At 37.0% G+C, this 20,155-nt stretch overlaps 1 long non-coding RNA gene across 1 annotated transcript in view; it reads left to right on the forward strand.

The window, feature by feature from the left end:
* The window catches only part of LOC147581105 (uncharacterized), a 280,066-nt gene that overhangs the window by 112,394 nt on the left and 147,517 nt on the right, over window positions 1-20,155 (forward strand). The window contains exon 2 of the long non-coding RNA XR_015251414.1: window positions 18,709-18,793. This is a non-coding gene — a long non-coding RNA (uncharacterized LOC147581105). The remainder of the gene's footprint in view (window positions 1-18,708; window positions 18,794-20,155) is intronic.

Below are 20,155 nucleotides of genomic sequence, written 5' to 3' on the forward strand. Positions count from 1 at the left end.
TGGGTGGGAGAAAGCAACCAGATGTGGAACAACTGGAAAGGAGATTGTAGAAAGGAAGACTGGAGCAGAATTGTCAAGGAACTGGCTAAGTGGAAGATTTCACCAAATGTTGATATGGAATGTGAATTCAACCTTCCTCAATTTTTTAAAAAAGTGAAAAGTAGGGGCACCTGGGTGGTTTAGTCAGTTAAGCTTCCAACTTTGGCTCGGGTCATGATCTCACAGACTTTGAGTTCAAGCCCCGCCTCAGGCTCTGTGCTGACAGCTTGGAGCCTGGAGCCTGCTAAGGATTCTGTGTCTCCCTCTCTCTCTGCCCCTCCCCTGCTCATGCTCTGTCTCTCTCTGCCTAAAAAATAAATAAAACATTTAAAAAAATTTTTTTAACATGAAAAGTAGGATTGGAAAATAATTTTCATTACCTTTTGGCTGCACCACCAGCAGTCTGAACCTTGTCCAGTCTTACTTCTTAGGTTGTGTGTTTTTTACAGAAACACAAATATACCTAGATTCTGTCCCATTAGGAGGTCACTCAACCAAATTTTAAACAACTGCAAGGACATAAATATCACTATCTAGATTGTTTCTTTTAAGACATGTTGTTGTATGGTCTCACCACACTACACTCACTTCTTCACTGTTTGTCTTTAAGATAGTGATTTCACTAGTTTGCTTCATTTTCCTTGTTGATGTTAAATAAGGACCTTGTGCGTACTCATGAAACTCCCAACTTAATAATATATATCACTGAGACCCTCAAAAAAAAACAGATGGCAAAATTAATTGTTCAAGGTTTCCATTAGGAGAAGTATCTGTGTGAAGGAAAATAGGAGAGGAGCTGGGTAAAGCTGGGATGGTGATAAAACCACAAGCAAATCTGACTCTGATTGAAGGAAGGAGGGTAGGGACATTGCCTGGCATTGTTCCAGACAGACCTGCAGTATAAGGGAGGTTTGACAAAGCTGTCTGAGAATGTCCTCAAACCAGGGTTGCCCACCAGAGGAGTCCCATGTCTCCCAGGAATGGGTCTGCCTTCATATTCCTGCCACTCTCAGTCATTGACTGGGAGCAGCCCATGGAGCATTGTGACCTCAGCATAAATGAGTTTTGGATTTCAGAGCACAACAGCTGGGCTTTATGGTCAGTTATACTACCTGCTGTGGGGGGGTCTGCAAAGCTTATTCTCACGGCCACCACATTGAGCCCTTGCACCACTCAGATCTATTTCATCACACAGGTTCAGGAGCAGCTCCTCCATGGGTTCCATGGGCCTTTCTTCCTGAGCAAAAATGAGGAAGAGGGAGGTTAGTGTGATGAACTAAAGTTCCTATCACTGCAGTTATTCTCCAACTTCTTTCTAAATGCCTTTTATCCTCAGTGATTCCTTCAGCAGGTCTTGGTGGCTTGCCAGGTGGTATGAACCAAACCCTCATTCCTGAAATATTTGAACCCTTGATTATCACACCTTTCATAGTCCAAGTTGCTTCATATGACTGTTCCATTTACAGTAGGGTCAGGAAGTACTAGGATACAAATGGGTTACTTGGATTCTACATTCATTTTTCCCTGTCCCCACTGTGCAAGCAGCTTTCTGTCATTCTGCTAATCAAAATCAATTACCTCTGCCAGTATGGTGATTTCCGTTGTCTCTTGTTAGTCCCTGGATGTGAGAAGTACCAAGTTCTCAGATGTAACCATAACTTATAGCTTGATGGAACTCTTAGTGTGTTCCCTGGAAGAGCTCAAAATTCTGAGGAAGGACAGATCTTCCAGTGAGTCATTAATGGCCACTCTTTTGGACCCATGTATCCTTCCTATTAGAAACAAAGTGCCATATAGGGGTCTCTGACTTGATAAATATATTGCATCCTTATGGAGTGTTTCCTTAGTACTAGTACCTTAGTTACACATTGAGTAGGCCATTCTAGGATTCTATAAGGCTGGCCACTCAGAGTTGTACAGTTTGTGTTATGATTAGTGGACCCCCTAGTCATGGGTCCACTCCCATACTTCATTTGTTGTGAAGTGGGTCTGGAAATTAGATCCTGTGCTATATGGGATTCCATGCCTGTGGATCAGGTGTTCTATTAGCCCCTGGAAAGCAGTTCTGACTAAAGTTCTGCAGGCATAAAAGGTAAACCTACACCCAGAATAATTACCTATCCTTGTAAGTCAAACCAGAGTGTAGATGGGCAATGTAGTCAACTAACCAATTGAATTCTTCAAGGAATAGTGCCATATAAGTGACTCAGTATTGGTCTTTATTGTTGGCAAGTTGGACATTCAGAGATAGCAGTAATTAGATCACATGTGGTAAGTAGGAGTTGATATTGTTGGGCCCATATATAGCTTTTATCTCTGCCACTATGACTTCATTTGGGTGCCCATCATGGCCATCAGAGTCGCTGATAATGAGTGGCTGATAATGAATGCAACTGCATGAATCATTTTATTTACTTGGTTGTTCAGTTCCTTTTCTATTGTGGATACTTTCTGGAAGACAATGTATAATACAAAAATCTTCATATCTTGTGCCTACTTCTACATGACCATCAACATGCCTGTATATCAGACCACTTTGTCTCTGATGTTCTTGTTCTTTTTCTTCCATGCTCCAATGGTTAGACTATTAACCATTGCCCAGAAATTTATATATATTCTTCCTAGGGTTATTTCCCTTTGCACACAAAATAGGTGACTAAGTACACTGCCTACAGCTCTGCCATTGAGAAGATTTTCTTCCCACTCCACTGCTTTGTAAGTCCACCCCTAAATGTGGCTATAACGCAGCCACTGTCCATGTTTTACTTGCACCTCCATGCTGAGCCAAACCATCCACAAAAGGTTAAGCTCAGACTTTTTCCTGCTCATTTGGCTGGTAATACAGGAACTCCCAGACAACCATAAGTACAAGCCAGGGGAAGAACACTAGTATCAGTCTGTTGTGTGACATGTGATCTGGGCTACTTTATCATGACCAGTGGACTATGTCTGACCCTGTCTAATAATTATGATTTGGTTGGCCAAACAGAATTAAGCTCATGATGGGCAGTTTTAGGTACATGGCCAGTATATTTTCCATGGTTAAGTGTTCTGTGTTTACCAAAATCCAAGAACACAAAAGAGATGTTTCTCAAAGAATAATTTTCTACTATGCCTGGCCTTACTCCAGAATCAAGGGCCTATATTGTGATTCTTCCACTGGAACTTGCCAGTAAGTTCCACGTTGCATATTTTCCAACATTTTAGGGTCTGCTGGATTCTTCAACACTAGAAAGTATTGTATGGCCCAGATGGTGGGGCTGGACTTTCTACCGCACACTTTCTTGCTCCTCTATTTTTGCATTTTTGTTTATTGTTTGTTTTTTAATTTTAGATGTCAAGCAGCAAGTCTTGTTGGCTTCCCATCTCTTCTGCTTGTAAAAATTCCATGCTGTATTAACCATTTACACAACTTTGTAGGTTAAATCCTTTAACTTTCTCTCCAACTTTACCTGTCATTATGTAGTTGGGCTGGCAATTAAGTGTCATAACCTGGTTTTTATTATTTAGAGGGAGGGCATTATTACCCACCATGGATGTTCAAGAGCCTAGATCTGTAACTGCCCCTCCTAGCATCATCCCTAGTCTGTAAAGAATGATCACTGAGTTTCATAGTTATTCTGGTGCCTTACTTACTAGCATAGTTCTGATGGCCTTGGTGAAGGGCATGTTCTCTTGAGTCTTCTAGTTTATATAACATGTCCATTCATCATGCTCACTTCCCTCAGCCTCATTATTTCTTCTTCTATCTGCCAGGGCAATATTTGCATTTTGTTTTGCTTAGAGTTGGCCATCACTTTTTATAGATCTTTAAAATCCATCCCAGCAGCAAGTTTGCCCTATTGCCTGGAGTCCTTGCTAGGATATTATATTCCTTGTCTTTAGAAAATACATCTAAGGCAACAAATTCTTGCTTTTCCATCCATACATTCTGGTGCCCTCTATTGCCCTCAAAATCTAATCCAAAAGTCCTTTCTTCACTCTTGTCAGAATATATCAGCTAGTTCTTGAAATGTTTAAAGTATTTGGTCTCTCTCCTCCCTTATTAGGCCTGGCATATTCCCAGCCAGGTTATGCTCTTTTTCAACCCTAGCTATTGGCCCAGCAACCAGAAGAGAAATTGGGGCAACTCTTGAGAGAATGCCTATTGCCTTGTGAAGGAGAAGCTTTTGTAGCATTTTTCTATGCAGTAGAAGTAATAGCTGTAACTAAAGAAGAATGGACTATCTTTCCAAATCCTGAGGGTACAGGGGCAGCCAGGGGATTAAGTAGTCAGCATCTTCAAGGTTGTCCATACATATTTCCTTGTCCCATTTTTCAGAATCTTAGGTTTTTTCCTACCAATGCCCTATTTTTGCATAACATACCTGACTTGGCATTGTATTCAAACATGTCTGGAGTTCTATGACTGATAAGTAACCCTTCAGCCTGTCGCTTGATTGTGTGTAGCATTCCACTACAGGAAACTACAGCTGAAACTCTGGGTTCAGAGACTGAACCATGAACTCCTTTTTAACAACCCTCAGTCGTTCATTATCCTACTATAAGGTGCCCTAGTCTGCTTTGTAGGCATTATTTCTCACTATTTTTCAAACACTTACATCATTGTACCTGCTGTAGCATTCTGCTTTACCAGGACATTTTCCTTGTCATCATTGATAAAATCTTTAGCAATTAACCTGCCACATTGTACCAAGAATTATCCATGCCCACATACTAGCCAGGATGGTATCCCTTTTACCTGTCCAGTGTTGGGTTAGCCAGTCCCAAATGTCTATCTTACTGTTCATTTGCTCAGATCAGTTTCGGTACTACTTGTCTGGTTCTTCCAAGAAGTAGACACCAAGATGGGATTAAACATGCAACTGTTTTGTTACAGAAAACACTTCTTTGAGATAAAAGGGCAGAATTTAAGGCTGGGAGCATCTTCAGACTATAATGTGAGAGAGAAGGAGGGAAACGCCCTTGAGAATGACAAGGAAATTTCAGAAGCTTCAGGGAGTCTTCAAGCTAAAGTCAGCCATCAGAGGAGTTCCATGTCTCCCAGGAATGAGCATCACTTAATATCCCTGCTATGCTCCATCATTGGCCAGGAGGAGGCCATTGGAAGTGTGACCTCAGTGCAAATGCCACAGTGGATTTCACAGTATAGTAGCTGGGGCCCTCTCATTGGAGGAAGCATACAAGGCATGTTCTCATGACTTTCACACAAAGACAGATGTTTACTTCTAAAGTCCTTTCCCATTCCCCCTCCATTTCCTTCCTTCTTGGTTATAATTTATAAATGTAGTAGTTATCTTCTTATTATTTTCCCTAATATTAATAATTGGAGACAGCAAGGGATTCCATGTTCAAAAAAACCTTGGTTAAATTACTACCATACTATTGCATGGCTTCAGGACAAGTTAGATGACATCTCTGGTTTGCAGTTTCCTCATTTAAAAAATCGTGAGGTTGCAAGATTGCATTGAGTGATCACAATGAGTGAAACCCAGTCTGCAACCTGATATATTATATACTAATTTATTTGTCATCTCTCTTCCTTTCCCCTCCCCAACTTCATGTGCCTTCAACTGGCATTTAAACAATATTTGTTGAGTGAATTAAGTAACTTGTTGACCTCAGTATTTGGGATATATTTTTCCCCTAGACTAAACAAGTACAAATTCTTCCTGTACATTCATTATATTGTTTCCTAAGTACAGCCAAGATTAAATTTTCTGATAGAAAACAAACAAACAGGGGGCGCCTGGGTGGCACAGTCGGTTAAGCGTCTGACTTCAACCAGGTCACGATCTCGCGGTCCGTGAGTTTGAGCCCCGTGTCAGGCTCTGGGCTGATGGCTCAGAGCCTGGAGCCTGTTTCCGATTCTGTGTCTCCCTCTCTCTCTCTCTCTGCCCCTGCCCTGTTCATGCTCTGTCTCTCTCTGTCCCAAAAATAAATAAACGTTGAGAAAAAAAAAAAGAAAACAAACAAACAGGAAAATGGTGTAAAAAATTTCCATGATAGCCAGAGACTTCTGAGACCATTTGAAAACCGTGGATGTGGATAAATCACAGATAATTTTTGGAATTTTATTCTATAATTAAATCAGTATATAATTTTAGACAATGTCTGAATATTGGGATTATTGTTAACATAGAATGTTTTATTTCAAATGCATATTTTTAATTTGCTCCACTACTTGACAAATACTTCATATATTCCAGGCAATGTGCTAGACTTACAAACTTGCACACATTTAGAAGTATACCTGGCTTTCTAATATTTATGGCAAGCTTTGTTAACTAGTAAACTAGAAAAAGACAAGTCATTATTAGAATTCCATTCCTGACACAGAACTTCCCTTTATCCGATACAAGTATATGTTCTTGTGCTAGGCCTTCCAGCATGCCCAAGGCCCTGGTTTTTCAAAGGACTGTGAACTTTCTTTCAGAGGTATATCAGGGCACAAGAGTTTATCTTAGCAGTAGTAAGCAAGTTCCTATCAAGTGTGTGTTCTAATATAGAGTTGGAGCAGAAAGAAAATCAGGCTGGCATTGTAGATTGTGAAACTCACTAAGCAGGGACCGTGTCTAATTCTGTGTCCAGTACTTGATTTTTAAATAAAAGAAAAGAAAAATGAAACCATTTTTTTTCATGAGTATTGGAGTTTCTCATTTGAGGAAAAATAATGTTTTCACCAGAGGTTTGTAGAAGACTACACAGTAGGAGTTTGGGACTTAATTTAAAACATATAAGCTTTTGTGTAATAACTATTCACTTCAGATTCCTGATTGGTTTAACAAGTTTAATACCTTTTCTTAAATATGTACAGATGTTATCAAAAATTTGATTCGTTTTTAAAATGAATAATAGACAAATGTACTTTAGAACTGGTAATTGTATTTATTAATTTAAACCTTTATGGAGCCTATTTAAAAGTGAATAAAGGTTAAAAAATACTCCTTATTGAATAGTAGTATGAATATTATTGTAGTGAACCTACAAGATTTTCCCATTGTTAAAAATCTTTTCCTCAGGAGGGGCACCTGGGTGGCTCTGTTGTTTAAGCATCGGACTTGGGCTCAGGTCATGATCTCACCATCCATGAGTTTGAGCCCCGCGTCGGATTCTCTGTTGACAACTCAGAGCCTGGAGCCTGCTTCAGATTCTGTCTCCCTCTGTCTCTGCCCTGTCCCTGCTCGCTCGCTCTCTCTCTCTCTCTCAAAAATAAAGATTAAAAAAAAATTTAAATCTTTTCCTCAGCAGAGGCTGGAAGATGGCAGCAGAGTAAGAGGACTCTGGGCCTGCCACGAATACAACTAGATAACTATCACATCATCCTAAATATGCCAGAAATTGACCTGAAGTCTGACAGAACAAACTCTACAACTAAATGTAGAGAAAAGGCCACATGGAAGAGGGTAGGAAGTGCGGAGATGGGGCTTGGGAGAGAAACAGATTGTGGCTACAACAGCGGGGAAGCAGCTGTGGTCACAGAGGAGGGTGAGAGACAGACTGGCACTTTGGGGGAGCACACCAGGAAAACAAAACTCCATAGCAATTGGCTTGGAAAGGGAGAGGGACTGAATTTTGTGAGTTCTTCTAATAGTGGGGCTTAAAGCCTGAAGTTCTAAAGGTCAGTGGGTGGGGCTGGGATAGAGCCCAGAGGACATTGGGGCTGCTCTTAGAGAAAAGGCAGGGAAACAGCCCATGGACATACAGTGTGGAAACAGTGATCTGAAGAGTGCATAGGACACACAGTGGGGAGGTTAGTTGCTCATCTTGGAGCAAGTATGTCCCAGAGAGACAGAGTTCACGGAGAGATCCCTCAAAACAAAGGAATTGGTTAGTGCCATTTCCCTTCCCCGACCCTCAGCTTAAGCAAAGAGACACTGGTGGGAACCAGCACAGGGTGGACACTCCATACCTAACTTGTTTACATTAAGCCCCGCCCCCTCTGTAGTCAAGTGCAACTGCTTTTTCCAGCCACACTTGTCTCAGTCCCAGCACAGCAGTCCCCTTCCCCTCGAAGACTGGCCCAACCCCTGCCTACACCAGGTCTTCTTATGTGGGAGTTTGCAGGGCCTTGATTTCCATAGCACTGTGATAGATCTCAGTTCACAAGCAGACCAGACCACACCTAGTGAAAACTTGCCACATTCAGGATGGGTACCAAACACTGCCACAACAGGCAAAGAGAGCCTCTGCAGAGGACTGGCCTGAAGGATAAAGTAGCCAGGACACAACAGCAGAGTGCACACAGCACACATTGGAGACACTCCTAGAAGTACCGGGCTCTGGGAAACAAGCAGCACTACATGGCAGGGCACTACAGGACTTCTTTTTTCATAAGGCCATTATCCTCAAGAAAAGGAGATGTAGCTGACTTGCCTAACACAAAGAAACAGGCACGGAGACTTAGACATTTTAGACAAAATGAGAATACAGAAAAATTTGTCCCAAATGAAAGAATAGAACAAGGCCACTGCCAGATATCCAAACAAAACAGATACAAGTAGCATGCCTGATGGAGTATTTAAAGCAATGATCATAAGGGTACTCACTGGACTTGAGAAAAGAGTAGAAAACATCAGTGAGACCCCAAACAGAGAGATAAAAAAAGAACCAATCAGAGATGAAGAGTGCAATAAAGGAGATTAGAAATAGGCTTGATGCAATGAATAGCAAGCTGAAAGAAGTGGAGGAATGAATTAATAATCTAGAAGACAGAGTTATGGGAAGTAATCAAGGCAAACAAAAGAGAGAAGAAGAATTATGCAAAATAAGAATAGACTTAGGGGACTCAGTTACTCTATCAAACATAATAACATTCATATTATAGAAATCCCTGAAAAAGAATAGAGCAAAAAGGGGGCAGAAAACTTATTTGAAGAAATAGTAGCCGAAAACTTCCCTAATCTGGGGAAGGAAACATATCCAGATCTAGGAGGCACAGAGAACTCCCGTCAAAATGAACAAAAGCAGATCCACACCAAGACATATTGTAATTAAACTGACAAGATACAGTGATAAAGAAAAAAATTTTTAAGCAGTAAGACAAAAGAAGACAGGAACTGTCAAGGGAAAACCTATAAGGCTAGTAGGGGATTTCTCAGCAGAAACTTTCCAAGCCAGAAGGGAGAGGTATGATATAATCAAAGAGTTAATAGAAAAAATCTGCAGCCAAGAATATTCTATCCAGTAAGGTTAACAATCCAAATAGAAGAGATAAAGAGTTTCCCAGACAAACAAAAACTAAAGGAATTCATGATGACTAAACCAGACTTGCAAGAAATATTAAAGGGGACTCTTGGAGTGGAAAGGAGAGATCAAAAGTGGCAGTATACAGGTAGGAAATACAAAAGCAGTAAAATGAATATTTCTGTGAGAAATCAGTCAAAGAACTCACAAAGTAAAAAGATGTAAAATGTGATACCATATACCTAAAATGTGAGGAGGAGAGGGAAAAGAATGGGCTCAAACTTAAATGATCATCAACTTATTGTAGAGTACTATATGAAGAAGATGTTATATACAAACCTAATGGTAAGCACAAATCAAAAGCCAATAATAGACAAACAAAAATAAAGAAATCTATTTATAGCAATAAAGAAAATCAACAACCTATGGAAGAGTGAAACACAAGAAAAGATCAGAGAAAATCTTCAGAAATAACCACACAAGAAATAATAAAATGACAACGAATACATAACTATCAAAAATTACCTTGAATATAAGTGAACTAAATGCTCCAATCAAAAGACATTGGGTGACAGAATGGATAATAAAACAAGATCCCTCTATATGCTGCCTATAAGAGACTCATTTTAAACCTCAATACACTTGCAGATTGAAAAAGGTGTATGTAGAAACATTTATTATGAAAATGGATGTCAAAAGAAAGCCAGAGTAGTAATACTTATATCAGACAAAGTGTCTTTAAAACAAAGACAGTAACAAGACACAAAGAAGGACATTATATAATAATATAGGGGATAATCCAACAAGAAGATAAAGCAACTGGAAATATTTATGCACCCAACATAGAAACACCCAAATACATAATACAGGAAATAACAAATATATAAGTAATCTTTAATAATATAATAATATAGGGGACTTTAACACCCCAGTTGCATCAAGTGGAGAGATCATATAAACAGAAAATCAACACAGAAAAAATGGCTTTGAATGACACACTGGACCAGATGAATTTAACAGACATACTCAGAACATTCCATCCTAAAACAGCAGAATATACAGTCTTTCAAGTACATATGGAACATTCTCCAGAATAGATCACATATTAGCTCACAAAATAAGCCTCAAAAAATTCATGATTGAAATCAGACCATGCAACTTTTCTGACTACAATGCTATGAAACTGGAAGTGAACCACAAGAAAAAATATGGAAAGATCAGAAATACATGGAGGTTAAATAACATGCTACTAAACAATGAATGAGTCAACCAGGAAATAAAAATAAACAAAAAAGTACACGGAAAAAAAAAACGAAAATGAAAACACAATGGTCCAAAACCTTTAGGATGCAGTAAAAGTGTTCCTAAGAAGGAAGTTTATAGCAATACAAACTTACCTCGAGAACCACAAAAAATCTTGGGGCTACTGGGTGCCTCAGTCAGTAAGCATCCAACTCTTGATTTCAGCTCAAGTCTTGATCTCATGGTTCATGGGATGGAGCCTTATATGGGGCTCTCCGCTGATAGCCTGATGCCTACTTGAGATTCTCTCTTCCTGTCTTCTGCCCTTCCCTGCTTGTGCTCTCTCTCTCAAAATAAAATTAAATAAATAAATAAATAAATAAACCTGAAAAAAAGAAGCACAAAAAAATCTCAACTAAACAGCCTAAATTTACACTTAAAGGAATTAGAAAAAACAACAACAACAACAAACACAACCTAAAGCCAGCAGAAAGCAGGAAATAATAAAGATTAGAGCAGAAATAAATGATATAGAAACTAACAACAACAACCAAAAACAAAAACAAACAAACAAAACAACAGAGCAGATCAATGAAACCAGGAGCTGGTTCATTGAAAAAAATCAATAAAATTGATAAACATCTAGCCAGACTTATCAAGATAAAAAGCGCTCAAATAAAATCACAAATGAGAGAGGAAAAATAACAACCAACACTATAGAGATATAAACGATTATAAGATAATAAAAACTATATGCCAACAAATTGGACAACCTGGAAGAAATGGATAAATTCTTACAAACCTATAAACTACTAAAACAAAACAGAAAGAAATAGAAAATTTGAACATACTGATAAACATCAAAGAAGTGGAATCAGTATTCAAAAACTCCCATAAAACAAAAATCCAGGACCATATGACTTTATAGATGAATTCTACCAAACGTGTAAAGAAGAGTTAATACCTATTCTTTTGAAACTATTCTAAAAACTAGAAATGGAAGGAAAACTTCCAAATTATTCCATGAGGCCAGCATTACCCTGATACCAAAACAAGATAAAGTCTCCACTAAAAAGTGAAGTACAGACCAATATCCCTGATAAATATAGACACAAAATTTCTCAACAAAATACTAATACACTGAATCTAACAATACATGAAAAATAAATCACTCACCACGATCAAGTGGGATTTTTTCCTGGGTTGCTAGGGTAGTTCAATATTCACAAATTAATCAATGTGATACATCACATCAGTAACAGAAAGGAAAAGAACCATTTGATCAGGGGCGCCTGGGTGGCTCAGTTGGTTGAGCGTCTGACTTTGGCTCAGGTCATGATCTCACAGCTCTGTGAGTTTGAGCCCCACATTGGGCTCTGTGCTGGCAGCTTGGAGCCTGGTTCGGATTCTGTGGCTCCCTCTCTCTCTGCCCCAACCCACTCTCATTCTGCCTCTGTCTCTCTCAAAAATAAATAAAACATTTAGAAAAAAAAATTTTTTTAATAAAAAAAGGAACCATTTGATCATTTCAATAGACATTTGACAAAGTACAAACATAATTTGACAAAGTACAACATCCATTTATGATAAGAACCCTTAACAAAGTAGGTTTAGAGGGAACATACATCAACATAATAAAGGCCATATATGAAAACCCACAGCTAATATCATCCTCAATGGGGAAAAACTGAGAGCTTTTCCCCTAAGGTCAGGAACAAGACAAGGATGTTCGTGCTCACCACTTCTATTCAACAGAGTCCTGGAGGTCCTGGCCACAGCAATCAGACAGCAAAAAGAAATAAAAGCATTCATCAGGAAGGAAGAAGTAAAACTTTCACTATTTGCAGATAACACAATACTATATATAGACAACCCAAAAGACTCCACCAAAAACCTGCTAGAACTGATAAATGAATTCAGTAAAGTCACAGGATACAAAAATCAATGTACAGACATCTGTTGCATTTCTGTGCACCAATAATGAAGCAGCAGAAAGAGAAATTAAGAAAACAATCCCATTTACAATTGCACCAAAAATAACAAGAAACGTAGGAATAAACCTTAAAAAGGGGTGAAAGACCTGTATGTACTCTGAAAACTATAAAACACTGATGAAATAAATTGAATATGACACAAAGAAATGGAAAGATAATCCATAGTCATGGATTGGAAAAAAAACCAACATTGTTAAAATGTCTATAGTACCTAAAGCAGGCTTTAGATTTAGTGCAATCCCTATCAAAATATCAATAGCATTTTTTAAGAACTAGGATCAAATATTCTAAAATTAGTATGGAACTACAAAAGACCCCAAATGGCCAAGCAGTCTTGAAAAAAGAAAAGCAAAGCTGGAGGAATCACAATTCTGGATTTCAAGATATATTACAAAGCTGTAGTTATCAAAACAATATGATACTGGCACAAAAATAGACACATAGATCAATGGAAGAGAATAGAAAATGCAGAAATGAACCCACAACTATATGATCAATTAATCTTATACAAATCAGGAAAGAGTATCCAATGGGAGAAGTTTTAGAAGGCAAATCTGATGGAAGGTCAGTATTTGCCAGATGCCAGGGATGGGGCCAAGAATTACCTACAAAGCAGCACAACAGAAAGAAACTTTTGAGGATCAAGGAAATATTCTATACTTTTATTAGAGTAGTTGCATTACTGTATATGATTGTCAGATTTCATCAAAATGTACACTTAAAATAGGTGCATTTGTGTGTAAATTAGAAATCCATAAATTGATATAAGAAACATGTTAAACCTGCGTTGATTATTAGCAAAACATCTTTTTTATTTAATGTTTCTTTATTTTTGAGAGAAAAAGAGACAGCGTGAGCAGGGGAGGGGCAGAGAGAGAGGGAGGCACAGAATCTGAAGCAGGCTCCAGGCTCTGCGCTGTCAGCACAAAGCCCGACACGGGGCTGCAACTCATAAACCTCGAGATCATGACCTGAGGAGAAAGTCGGTCACTGAACCGACTGAGCCACCCAGGTGCCCCTTTTAACAGAACACCTTAAACCTATCTGCTTGCTATTAAGAATACAAGCTGTTTTAAGAATGTAAAACAAGGGTACAAGTAATCCACAAACCCAAGCATTGTGCCTTGCAGCAAGCATGTCTGTAAAAGCTGTCTGAGTATCCTGATTTTGTTCAATTCAATCAAATCTTTACACCTAGGGAATAAAATTCTGATCAGGTGGTTAATTGGGTCCGGTTCTGATATTTCTAATTTACCAAAATCTGAATCTTTATTTCCTAACAATTATTAAATGAGTACATGTTCTTATAAAAAGCAACACAAGGTCTAAGAGCATCCATCATTCCATCACCTAAAGAAATTATTGCATTTGGAGTATTCCTTTATTTTTAATGCAATTTTTACATGTCTCTGATAATATGGTGAGTGCTATTTTGTGAGCGTGTTTCTTACTCAGTATTAAATCATTAACATTTTCCCAAGTCATTAAATATTCTATAAACATCATTTTAATAACTGCATAATGGCTCATCATATGCCTGTACCATAATTAATGATTACTCCTTTAATGGCATTTAAGTTTTTTTTCTAAACAGCAGTCACACTGCCTGGCTCACTGAAAGTACAATGAAATTTTTGTTGAATGAGTGAATGAGTCATAAACAATGTTGTGAAGAACATCTCTTTGTCACAACCTCTGTATTTTACGAGAAGCTAAGATAAATTTCTGGAACTAGAATGTCTATGGTAAATATATAAAAAATGTCTTAAAAATGTTAAAGGCACTCAATTCATTTATCTCAAGCTTTTATCTTGAGAGAAAGATGAAAATGATATTATATCTGGGTTTTCAAAAGTTAATTAAGACACATTTTAAAATAATTGTGTTTTAGAGAGTTACAGTTCATTTTGAACAGGCGATTTATTTTAATAGTGTACTAATGTGATCAGTTAAAGGTAAAACTCCACCTCTCCTTCTTTCTTCCTTTTCTTAAAAAAAAAAAAACAACAAAAAACCCAAAAACCCTCATGGTAATCCTATCTCCAAGAACATTCTGGTTTTATTTTTTTAATATATATTTTTAAGTTTTTTTATCTTTTATTTTTGAGAGAGACAGAGAGAGAGAGAGGCAGAGGCAGAGACCGGCTCTGCACTGACAGCAGTGAGCCGGTTGCAGGAACTGTGACATCATGACCTGAGCCCCCCAGGTGCCCCTAAAAACATTCTAGTTTTGTATTGTCTCTGATTCCACTGTATTTCTTTAACTTCAGTTTCTAAATTCAAGATTTCTTGCCTCGATTATAGCTTCTGCTGCTGTTTTGTCATTACTGCCTTTTTCATACAGTTTGGTCTTTCTGTAAATTCATTTCCACTCTGGCACTTAACTGAGTAGGAGATTCTAAGAAAACACAACTAGTCTGTTGTAATGGTGGCAGAGTTAACACTTTTTTTTCTTGTCCTCTGCTCTATATTAATCTGCCCTGGTTTATTTTCCCAATGCAGCAGCAGGCTGCTTTTTGTGTTGTTTCTTCTTTGCATTATTTCTCAAAGTCAAACTTCCTCATTCCTGAAAGGGTGAGTTTTAGGCCCTATTGAACACATTTCAGGTCTTCTAATCAAGTTGGCTGTGAAGGTGAGAGTGCTGGCTGAGGATCTGGCTCCTTGGCTGGAGAATTGCTTGATGCTGGCCCCTACCTACTCCTGTCTATTCTCTCTCTGATCTCAGCCTTTCCTATGCAGGGAGAGGTTATTGAGCCTGATGCAATGATATCGAGCTAGAAAAAAGGATTTTCTTGCAATATTGCTGCTAAGACATCAATTTGGAAGGCTCTTAATTTCTTTGTAGTCTTTTCTAATTTCTCCATTTCTAATTCTCCTCTTTCATCATAATTTGGAATAGTTGTGTAACGTAAAAATATTGTTATTTATTTTCAAAAGACTGCTTTCCTGAGAGAGAAGTCACTTTTTAAATATTTATTAGATAAATTATGTCATGTACCTTATATAAGTCACGCCCAGGACTTACATCCGTATCCATAAGACCCAAATAACCAAACTAGTGTGTTTTCTTGATAGTTTAGCCATCCTAAAAATGAAGTCCATATGCCACATACGTAGCCTGCCTGGCTTTTGCAAAGATGAGTCTGAAAAAAGTAAATAAAATAGTTGCAGCAATTCAAATGATTAAGTAACAGCATTTCAGTATTTCATATATGTTTCAAGGAACATTTATTCTTTCACTTCTTTGAGTAGAGTTCAGAAACTGTCTGTTTGAAATTTTAGAATTTCTATGTAGCTTTATAAAATCTGTGAGGAAAAAAACGTGGCTCATTGTTTCCCTCTAGGAGATGTATTAAAACTGAGGTACAAAAATCTGAATATAGGTGAATAAGAAATAGACCAGACACCGCAATGAGTAAAATTTCCCTCTGAATCAATTCAGTCTCACACTGTATTAAAATGATCAGTTCCTACCCTAATTGTTTTCCAGTAGTAGAAGTAAATGCTCTCTTAAGAAAGTAACATCATATAGAACTTCCAATTATCTCTCTAATTTCTCATGTAAAACATTTTTAAAAACTATCAAGCATGTAAAAGTTAATTAACTGAAAATGTAGAGAAAAAAAGAACTAATCTATAGGAAACTTAGATATTGGTCATATCAGACAAAAATTCACAGAACTTGAAATTATAATAATCTAATAAAAATTCTGAAAAGAGAAAATTCTGGAGGTGGATAATATACTAAATGTAGTTAAGAATACAAAAGATGGGCTTAACAGCAGAATAGACACAGTTTAAGAGAGAATTAACAATTTGGAAGAGAGGACAGAAGATAATATCCAGACTGAAGCAAAGAAAAAACAAAGGATAGAAAATAAGTAAAAATGTAAAAAATATGCAAAACATGGCTAACTGGTCTAACATATATGTAATTGAAGTTATAGGAGGATAAGAGAAAAAGAGTGGGGCAGAACCCATTTTTCTGTAGTAATGAAGAGGTAATTGGTTTAGAGTTTTCCAAACTGGACAGAAAAAAAATTGTATCAGACATCCACAAGCTTTGTAAATTCCAAGTAGAGTTAACAAACAAAACAAAACAAAAACAAAACCACCTAAAAACAAGTACTACATAGAAAACTGCTGAAAACCTATGATAAAGAGACAATTTTTAAAGTAGCCTGAGTAAGAAGCTTAGTTTCACAAGAGTAACAGAAAGACAGATGAAGAAATAAGCCAAGAAATAGACTTGGAATTCAAGAAAAATATGATCTAGACCAGGAGATTGAAGATATCCTTGGGTTGTTGCTGAAGGGATTATCTTAGTATATCAGCTGTGCCCTTAGAAATTCACTTGCCCAGGTAAGAGAATAAAGGCATAAAATATCCAACCTGTTGAAAAGTTCCCTTGTGGTTGCCTTTTCTAGGTCACAAATGACAGCAGGAGATGCCCCAATAGAACTGGACTTTCTTATTTTAGTGGGGGAAATAACAAGATCCCTGGTAGAGGCCAAATAAATCGGGATGCATATCTATCATAGACATAGTAGAAGCAATATTTACCACAATAAATCTTGGGAATGAAAAAAAAAATCTGACTGCTTTTGCAGAAAAGCTCAAATATCTTACAAGGTTATTTGCTGACATGTGACAGTAAATAAAGCTGTGATATCTTGAAACTCAATCTAAAGCTTTTTAGGCTAAGCAATACTATCTTCAGTTTTAAAATGCATTTCTCCCCATTATAAATGAGTTGAGAGATACTGTTTAAGTGGCTAGTCAAAAAGTATGGCTCAATTCCCTTGGCAGCTGCCCATTTCCTTGATTCCATTACTATGCACTTCATGAGGTCCTGTCAATGCCGCCAGCTGAGTAAGGGTCAAGGGTTTGGCGAAAACAGGTGTTGCTCAGACCATTTTACTTGACAGTAGTGAGCACTGAGGTCACTGACCCAATGGAAGGAAAATAGACCCAACAACGGTGGCAAGCTGTACGTGTGACATTCTTTGCCCTCTTTTCTACATTCATTTCCTTTTTGACTCATGGTGAATCTTTTCTTTTTCAACAACATAAGGATTGCCTGTTGTTTCTGGGCCCTAAAAGGATTCAAGTCTAAAGATACCTGTGGATTGTTGAATTTTCAAGACAGGATGAAAAGTTATATTAGGCCAGTGTCTGGGTCATTTAGTGATAAATTCTGACTTCTGTCAAGAAGCATAAATAAAATAAAATAAAATGTACAGATGAATTAGGCAATGATTTTTTGTGTGTTTGTTTAATCTGCTTTGACTTTAATTTTCCTACATACAAGTGGATATAATGTTTTTTTTCATTTGACTTCTCTTTCTTTCTCTCTTTTTATTTTCTTCAGATTTCCATTGCTCTATTTTTCTTTTTCTCTCTCACAATCTTTCACACTCTAGGTTGCTTATACATATACACACATACATCAGCACATTTCCCTCTTTAAATAAAGGGTAAGGTTTTATACAATATTTTGAGATTTTTATTTCAGGAGTATTATTAAGGGATGAAAATTGGGCATATTTTGAAATCTTTGAAATATAGCTGTAAGTCATATTTCTACTTGATGCATGCCACACAAAATTAAAATATTCCTGCCTTTTACTGTATTTTTAGATTCTTTTAAAAGTAGCAATCTTCTATAAAGATGCCATCAGGTGGCATTAAGTGTCTTAAATAATTTTGCAAAATATAAAAGGTATTTCACTAGATACTCCTATTATTATTTCATAGCTTAGGTAGTATGCAGCCTTCTAATACTGTAGAGTATTTATGAAGACAACTGGGAATTAATTTAATAAGTATTGAGTTTAAAACCACTATAGCATATTACATTGCCTAAGTAATACCAGTATAAATGGGGAAAAAAGTTAAAGAGTATATCAACATGAAAATGATAGTTAAAAGAAATATCATTATGTACTGTGATGGAATGATAATGTTATGAATATCTGTTGGTATATTCCAGCAATTAAAAGAATCTGTTTTTTGTAAGTGGAATAGACACATTTAATCAACATCTGTCAAATTCAAACTTGAACAGCTAAGGGAAAAACCAAAGGCAATGATTGTGGGGGGTTTATATTTATAAGGAAATAGTATATGGATCAGTTTGTAAGCTTCTTTTTTGATAAAATGAGAAATACCAATTGTTTTCCATAAAACAAGTTTACTTTTACATTTGACATTTAGTTTGCACATGTTTCTTTGTTTTACTTTTCAGGCTCAACTTTCCTACATAATTAAGAATTTGCAGCTTAGGCACTGCCAAAAACCACATCTGCACTGAAATCAATTATCTGTGTTTGGTAAGTGGGGCTGAAAACATTTGATAAATATTTTTTGTCTGCAGTAAACTTCAATGTTCATGTTTTAGCTATGATTTTATTGAAGACACTTAAGAAAATTTCTAAACATCTCTAAGGATTATTTTTCCCAAACTGCCTTGTATTTTGGCAAGGTGGGGTCTTGCTTTTATGGATATATTTAATCTATTGTACCCAAAGCCAGAAAATTCTGGTATACTGCCATTCATTTTTTTAATTTTTTTTAATTTTTTAAGTTTTATTTATTTATTTTGAGAAAGAGAAAGAACATGAGCAGGGGAGGGGCAGAGAAAGGGAGAGAGAGAATCCCAAGCAGGGTCCTCGCTGTTAGCACAGAGCCTGATGCGGAATTCGTTCGAACTCGTGAACCACGAGATCATGACCTGAGGTGAGATCAAGAGTCGAGACACTTAACCAACTGAGCCACCCAGGCAGCCCTGGTGTTCTGCCATTCTTAAATAAAAAACGGGAAAGACCAAAACTACATGCCTTTCTATAATCCATTTGAATCTGGTAGTTTAACTTTCCATCAAAGTCAAGCTCAAAGCAAAATACTTCTAATTGATCATATTAAAAAATTAAAACTTACTGGTCTTAGTCTGCATCATATATCATCATATTGGAGACCAGTTTCAACATATAAATTTAGGGAGACAGAAACATTCAACCTGTGGTATCACTCTTCATTGCTATTTCTTTCATCACTTTATTCTGTAAAGATTAGGAATTCAGATACCAGGATATTTTACTTCAGTGGTTCATCCCATCTTCCTTAGAGAGTCAAAACTTCCAAAATACCTATGCATTCTCTGACTATACTTGGCCCTTGGCCTCAGTTTTCCCTTTGGCACTTTCTTTTTTTTTTTTTTTTCTCCTGAACATTGAATTATGTACACAAAAATGGGCCGTGATTTTCATCTTTGATAATATCAGCACAAAATACAAAATTCATCCATTTATTACTGTTGTTAGTTAAATCATTTACAAAAATGATGACAAACAATGAGCAATATTACAAAAGCAGTTAGAGTGATTGTGGAAAAGTTAATCTAAGATCAGGGTATAGAAAAAAAGTATAAGGAAACAAAAGGTTGAGAAAGAGAAAAGACAACAAAATTTAAGATAATTGATATTGAGTGCTAATCCATTCAATGAATATTTTTTGAACAGCTACTATGTTCTAGATGCTGATCTATTTCCATGATTTGCCACTAATCACTTTGTATTGATAATTTTTATGTTAAATATTTTTCCGATATAAAAGAATGGCTTTTTGTAGCAAAATTCTAATATGGAAAAATGTCTAAAAAGAAAAATGAAAACCTGTTTAATAACATCCTTGAG

This window comes from Puma concolor, chromosome B2 (assembly GCF_028749965.1).
Source record: "Puma concolor isolate L17-30 chromosome B2, mPumCon1.1.hap2, whole genome shotgun sequence".
Taxonomy (NCBI): Eukaryota; Metazoa; Chordata; class Mammalia; order Carnivora; family Felidae; genus Puma; species Puma concolor.